The sequence below is a fragment of the Antedon mediterranea genome, chromosome 5 (assembly GCF_964355755.1).
Source record: "Antedon mediterranea chromosome 5, ecAntMedi1.1, whole genome shotgun sequence".
Taxonomy (NCBI): domain Eukaryota; kingdom Metazoa; phylum Echinodermata; class Crinoidea; order Comatulida; family Antedonidae; genus Antedon; species Antedon mediterranea.
The window spans coordinates 17062038-17069996 of NC_092674.1; the positions used below are offsets into that span (position 1 = coordinate 17062038).

At 35.1% G+C, this 7959-nt stretch overlaps 1 long non-coding RNA gene across 2 annotated transcripts; it reads right to left on the minus strand.

Moving 5' to 3' along the window:
* Positions 1-5542: 5542 nt before the first annotated feature.
* On the minus strand, positions 5543-7837 carry LOC140049117 (uncharacterized). 2 transcript variants are annotated; one of them, XR_011845185.1, is made up of 3 exons: positions 7795-7837; positions 6694-6753; positions 5543-5984 (listed from the first exon to the last, which is right to left on the minus strand). It is a non-coding gene; the product is annotated as an uncharacterized lncRNA (long non-coding RNA). The 2 variants fall into 2 exon arrangements; XR_011845184.1 differs by lacking the exon at positions 7795-7837 and adding an exon at positions 7523-7571.
* Between the last annotated feature and the right edge of the window lie 122 nt (positions 7838-7959).

Genomic DNA, 7959 nt, shown 5'->3' on the forward strand with positions numbered 1-7959 from the left:
TGTCATACGTCTGGTCAGGGCAGGTATACGGCTAGCCTATGTACAGTGGAATCATACAATACCTGCCCTGAAGGATGACAAATAATAAATGTCATGTAATTTCATAATTTCATGTGTATTAGCCTATATAGCTGAGGAGGATGGTCTGGGAAAGCGATATATATTTAAGTAATACGGTGTAATATTCTTTAAATACATGAGAGACGTTTCTAGTAACACAATGCTTTTATTCTTTAGTTATTCGACATCATTGTTATCACAATCATTCGTGAGGTCTTCTATACTGAAGCCATGTTTTAGAGGTCTGTTCCCTTATGGGTATCCTACATACTATAGAGGGCGACATCATAATATATGGTGCCATCATATAACATCCCTCTTCTTTAATTACTCATAATGGTGTACAAATATAATTAAACTGTGGGTCTCATTTATCAATCATATTACAATCATAATAAAACAATTATAAGTTTTATTTACAAATCTAATCTATTTGGTTTCTTAATTTTTCTGCCACTGCTAGAGCATGATGATGGTTTGTGTTCTATAGTCTTGTAATGAGTAAGTGGTGTTTCTAGTATTATGTGTGTGAAGTGTTCGTTTGTTTTGCGGATGTGTGTTCGGTTTCTTCTTAGTGTTTTCTGGTTTTCTGTCAGTACTCTGTACGAATGTGGACTCGTTTTGTTTAGTATCTTCGCTGGGATCCACTGTGGGTTTTTGTCAGAGTGTCTGATTCTCACGCTTTCTCCTCTCTTTATTGGTTGAAGTGGTTTTGTATTTTCATCATGATATTGCTTCTGTTTGTCTTGTCGGTTTTTTAGTCGATTTCTTATTTCTTTTCTGGTTGGCATTTTTTCATTGTTTGTTGGAAGTTCTGTTTTTAGTCCTCTGTGAAATATCATCATTCCGGGTGAGGCAAGTTTTGAGTCGACTGGAGTTGCTCGCATGTATAGTAAAGCTTTATCAACATCTGTGTTGTTGTGCTGAGCTTTGATGATGGTTGACTTCACTGTTTGAACCATTCGTTCGATGAATCCATTTCCTTCATGGTGGTGAGGACTTGTGGTTGTGTGTATGAATTTCCAATCTTTGCTAAACTGTTTGAATTGTTCACTGTTGAAGTGTGGTCCGTTGTCGGTAATCAATTCTTGAACCATCCCAAACTCTGAGAAGACATTTTTTATTATCGATATAACTGTTTCACTGTTTGATTGGTCTGCCGGTATTTTTCTTATGATTGGATATTTGGTGTAATAATCTGCTATTAGGAGGTATTCTACTCTATTTATGTAGAATAGGTCAGCTGCGAGTATTTCCCATTCTTTGGTAGGGATTTTTCTCTTCAGCATTGGTTCATGTTGTTGTTTGTGTTTGTGTTGTTGGCATGATGGGCATGCTTTTATCATGTTTTCTATTTCCTCATTAATACTGGGCCAATGGATTGATGTTTTAGCCATCAGTTGACACTTGGTTATGCCTAAGTGGGATGTGTGTAGTTGTTTTAGGATGTCCTGTCTCATGACTTCTGGGATCACTACTCTGTTACCCTTTAGTATTATTCCGTTCTCTGTTGTGAGTTCATCCCTGTATGGGAAGTATGGTCTTATTGTCTTATGTACAGATTTTAGTTTGTCTGGCCAGCCTTGCTGTATTATACTTCCCAATTTTATGAGAGTTGGGTCTTCCTTGGTCTTCTGCCTTATTTCTTCTTCTTTGGACTCTGAGAAATATGACAGTTGTATCTTTACTTCTTCTTCAATTTGGCTGTCATTTATAGGGTTTAATCTAGACATGGCATCTGCCAGGACCATTTCTTTGACTGGTTTATACTTGATTGTCAGATCATATCCTTGTAGTCTCATTAGTAGTCTTTGTAGTCTTGGTGGTGCACACATTAGATTTTTTAGTTGGATCATCTCTAACGGTTTGTGGTCTGATTCCACAATGAATGAGTTTCCATACACATATGTGTGGAACTTCTCTACTGCGTATACTACCGCCAGTAGTTCTCTTTCAATGTTCGCATATCTTTGTTCCGCTTCTGTTAATGCCTTTGATGTAAACGCAACAACTTTTTCGTCTTGTATGAGTGCTGCTCCCACTCCAATCAGGGATGCATCCACTTGTAGTTTCAACTTTTTGTTAGGTTGGAAATAGGTCAGTGTTGTCTGGTTACATATTGTTGACTTTATCTCTTCGAATGCTTTTTGTTGTGAGCCATTCCATTCAAATACATTATCTTTTTTCAGAAGTTCTCGGAGGGGTGCTGTTTTGTCTAACAGCTTGGGACAGAAGGGACTCATATACGTGGCGATGCCTAGGAAACTTTGTAACTCTTTAACATTCGTTGGTGGTTTTATTTTGCTGATGGCTTCAATGCGCTTTGGGTCAGCATGTACTCCATCTTTATCATATATCATACCAAAGAAATTTATTTGCGGTCGCTTTATTTCACATTTCTCTGCATTGAATACAAGCCCATATTCTCTAGCGGTTTCCATCAGGTCCATTAAGTTTCGATCATGTTCTTCTTCTGTTTTCCCAAATACAGCAACGTCATCTGCGATGCCTGTGGCTCCGATGCATTTCTCCAATATTTGATCCATCTTATGTTGAAAAACGTCTTGGCTGACATTCAGTCCAAATGGTAATCTTAGGAATCTGAATCTTCCAAACCCTGGAGTGTTAAATGTGGTAAGATAACTGGATTCTTTGTCAAGTCTTATGGACCAATATCCATGTCGTGCATCTAGTTTAGAGAAAAACTTTGCCCCACTAAATTTATGTGTTATCTCATCTAGGGTTGGTGTGTGATGGTATGTGCGTTTTATAGCTTTGTTTAAGTCCTTAGGATCTAAACATATCCGCCATCTCCCATTTGGTTTCTGTGAGTAGGCCAAACTTGAAACCCAATCCACTGGTTTCTCTACTTTCTGTATGACATTTAATCTCATCATTTCATCCAACTCAGCCTTTATGTCATTTTTTATCGCTAATGGACATGACCTTGGTGCGTGTATGACAGGTGGTACCGTTTCGTCTATAACTATTTTGTACGTACCCTCAAACTTGCCAATGCCTTCAAATCTGTCTGGATAGAGTCTTTTTATGTCCTCTACATCCTTGATTTTGTCATTTACTTCGACTGCACAGTTTATCTGTATTATCTTCAGAGTCTTTAGCGTCGGTAGTCCCATTATAGCTGGTCCCTGTACCTCTGCAATATAAAACTTTGCATTTGTGTGTAAGTTATTGAAGTAACATGGGATGTGTATGTAACCATAATGTTTGATTTGTGCTCCGTTATACGCTGTGACTTTTACATTAGATTTGTTAACATATCTATCATTAGGTACATTATTGCTCATGTTTTTAGGAAACATAGCTCTATACATTCTCAGTGGTAATATATTACCCTCTGCACCTGTATCTACTTTTACTTTCAGAAAAGTTGGTTTGTTACGGTTTATTTCGATTTTGACATTTGTGAACACTTCTGTGTCACCATCTTTAGCGTTTATCTGGCTTATTTTAATTGCTTCAAATGTAATATTAGATTCATCTTCACTGTCGCAATCGCTATCATTGCTTTTGTTTATACCATGCACGTTTCTCTTACTTCTGTTAGGTGCATTTATATATTTGCCCTTTTGTTTGTCATTACGTTTTGACCTACATGCTCTACTAAAATGATTTTTCCTACCACAATTATTGCAGGACATGCCAAAAGCTGGACATTTACCATATTCATGTGATCTAGTGCATCTTGAGCATGGTTTACTTTTATCTCTATCTTTGGTTCTATCATGTTTATAATTATTAGACATACCTAATTGATCTACCGCTACTTGGTGATCAGCTTTGAGCTCTTTCCCTAAGTTTCTCGACGCTTCTGATGCCTTACATATTTTCATGCACTTATCTAAATTTAAATCATCTTCTCTAAGCAATCGTTCACGCAATTGATTGTCCAATAGTCCACAAACAATTCTATCCCTGATGAGGGATTCCTCAATTTCTCCAAACTCACATGTCTTGCTCTTGTTCTTTAGGTCGGTCACATATTGGTCTATCTTCTCACCTGGTATCTGGTTTCGTGAAAAGAAAGTGTGTCATTCAAATGTAATGTTTTTCTTGGGGTTGCAATATTCCTCAAATTTGTGCATAACTGTGTTTAATCTCATCCTCTCAGCTTCATTTTCAAATTTAAATGCGTTATATACATCTAAGCCTTGTTGCCCAATAGTATGGAGTAGTAATGACGTTTGCGTTTCACTTGGTTTTCGTGACATTCCACTGGCAATGTTATATAGTTCAAATCTCTGTTTGAATCTCTTCCAATTCTCTGATATGTTGCCTGTCGATATATTTAATGGTTCTGGCTGATTTAGGTTCGCCATGATCAATATTAATTTTTAATATTGTCAGTTGTTGTATACAGTGGTAACAAAATGTGTATGGGCTATTATTTGCCTTCTGCTATCCGAATACAAAATCCAATTCAGTTCTCTCCGCACGTCACGTGTGTACTCTCAACAACACGTTTTACTATTCTATTCGTGCGGCGGCGTGTACGCTAGCCTATTTATTCTTCTAGCCTAGTATAGCTTATCGATTGACTTTATTATATGTTTCAATCCTACCGTTGCCACCATGTAATATTCTTTAAATACATGAGAGACGTTTCTAGTAACACAATGCTTTTATTCTTTAGTTATTCGACATCATTGTTATCACAATGATTGAGCGGGGTTGGTGAAATCTGTCCATAATAGGTTACTTTTCTGTCCATAATAGATTACTTTCTGTCCATAATAGGGACTAGAGGGCACTGTTGTTTGTCCATAATAGGTGACTTTCATAATTGGCTGTCCAAAATAGGTGACTTTTTGTCCACAATAGGCGAGTTTATTGGAGTAGTGCGCCATCCATTGTGTTGTCCATAATAGGTGATTTTTTGGCGTACTCGTACATACGTAGTTTATTTCGCGAGTAGAAGTAATACTAATTTGCTTTCTGTTCAGACTTCGAGGCTACCTAGGAGGCCTAATTAGTATATAAATATTTAAGTCTTTCTAGCCTAGGCCTAGCTAGTTAGCTAGGCTACCTCTATAGGCCTACTAGTACTACTAGCCTAGGCCTAGTCCATTTGTTATTGTCCACTAATAATAATAATGAAATGTGAAATTTATTCAGCAACAAATAATTTAATTTGAACTTCATTTTAGGTTTGATAGTACGGACAGACATTACGCAACTTACCATACTATTGCAAGTTTAAATAAATCACCAAACCCACACGTTCTTTTACAAAAATAAAAAATACCCATATACTCTAATAATAATATTGATAAAGTTTAATTTTTTTAAGATAATAAACATGTAAACTGTTATTTTTATAAATGCATTGGTGTTTCAATGTAATTGTATTTTTTTTTCTTTGGACTTATTTTGTTTTGTTAACAGTAATAATAAAAATCAATTTAATATTGAAAAAGACATCACAGTTCAGCACTTCATTTCGTCATTTTAGGTCCTCCCCTATTTCAAAATTCTGGATCCACATAGCTCAATGACAAACCATCCCAGTCTAAAGTGTATCAACAGCAGCACATCTCATCCATTTATTATATTGTTTAATTAAATGAATCAATTTTAATGTTTAATAATAAGAAATACGACAATAAATCAAGTTTACATACACGCAGTGTACAAGCAACACCTTTGTTCTGTATTCAGAACAGTTTATTCAAAATCTAAATCACATTTAAAAAATACTGAATTATATTAATTTTAAAAGTGTAAAAACATGGTTAAACTACAATTTAAAAAATAGCAAGGATAAATAAAATGAACCATAATTATTATGTTTATTACTATAATTATTGATCGATGATTATGATCAAAAATAATACGTTGAAGTGATGTACTTTTTCATTTCAGCAGCATACTGTATATGAGCAGAATATCAAACATCTGTATGCCTATAATAAAAAAAAAGGAAGCATTTAAATACTATAATAATGTTTAAGTATTTTATAATGCAAGTAACTTCAATCTTAGTAATGCTGAGACAAATTTTCATGTTGTATGGTGGGAAACAGTATGGTGGGAAACAGTTATGTTTAAATATTTTATTGCATTTAAAAAAAGATATGTAGGATTGTTTTACTAAATTTAAGTTTATACCAGTTGTTAGAGTCAATTATTACCATACTCACTATATGAAAACTGATATTAAATGTTTTAAAGACAAATGCTTTATTGAATGAATGCTTTAATAATATAACATTCAATTAAATTTTGAAATATTTTCTGCATGAATTTGTTAGTGGATTTATCTATTCTTTGTACTGTGATTGTAATGTTTATAATGAATGAAAAAAAAAATATCTACTTTTAATTTCTTAGCAATTCAAATGAATAGAATATTTCAAATCAGAATGTTAAAAATTAATTTTCATGTATTGTCAGTTTTTCTACTACGGTACTGATAAAATTCAGTTTGTCTCTCTGAAAATGTTTGACTAAATTGTATCCTTTTTTTCCGAAGATTACTTTTGCAAACAAATACTTTTTCTAAATAGGCTTTTTCTTGGGATTTTGAAAAATGTCCTAAAAGATGTAGGCCTAGTGGGTAGTGTATGTAAAGTATTATTCTTCAATTGTAAGTTGGGCCTATCTGTTACTTACCCTGGTTAATGTCCATGCTACTGTACTATAACATTGATCAGAAGATACACTGTACACAATCTGTGATACATGCAAAAAATATGGAAAAATTGAGATTTAAATAGATGACATAATTAATAACATACAGTAACAATAGCTCTGGCTCTACTATACTGCCAACCTACTAACTGTTCGAACTGTCTGGATAAGACTCATTCATTCAAAAAATAATTTAAAAAAACAAAAATTTAAATAGGTCAATCTAGCAATCTAGATGTCTGTGATTTGAAGACAAACTACCAATAGGTCTAGTAGACTAGGCTAGTAGTAGCTGATTTCGGTCTTCAAAGTATAGTAGTGGGCTGTGGTGGCAGTGGTATTAGTAAAAGACTGTATAGTGACTAGTCCGCCAGACCTGACCTGCAGTTAGGCAGTATAGTTACGAGTAGGCATAGGCCCTAGTCTGTAAAATATTCATATTAAAAAAATAAAATAATAAAAAAACAGATAATGAGGATAGGCCTAGGTGTTTGTAGTAGGAAACCTATCTACCTAATATGAGCCCATGTCATTTGTATTCCTCCCCTGCTGTAAGGTAGGCCTAGAAAAAAAAAGCTCACATTTCATTAGTGGACAATAACAAATGGACTCCAGCTAAGCTAGTAGTAGTACTAGGGCCTAGGCCTGACTGAGGTAGCCTAACTAAAACAGGACTAGCCTAGGCTAGGCCTAGAGGCTAGAGAGACTTAAATAATTATACTAATTAGGCCTAGGCCTCCTACTAGCTAGGCCTAGGTAGCCTCGAAGTCTGAAGAGAAAGCAAATTAGTATTAACTAATAATATTATTACTTCTACTCGCGAAATAAACTACGTATGTACGAGCAGGGAGCAACTCCCTGGTACGAGTACGCCAACAAAATCACCTATTATGGACAACACAATGGATGGCGCACTACTCCAATAAACTCGAGTATTGTGGACAAAAAGTCGCCTATTTTGGACAGCCAATTATGAAAGTTACCTATTATGGACCAACAACAGCGCCCTCTAGTCCCTATTATGGACAGAAAGTCCCCTATTATGGACAGAAAAGTAACCTATTATGGACAGATTTCACCAACCCTATTGCAATGATTCGTGAGGTCTTCTATACTGAAGCCATGTTTTAGAGGTCTGTTCCCTTATGGGTATCCTACATACTATAGAGGGCGACATCATAATATTATGGTGCCATCATAATTATAACAACGGTAGAAAATAGCGAAGTACGAGTAAAATACTGCATG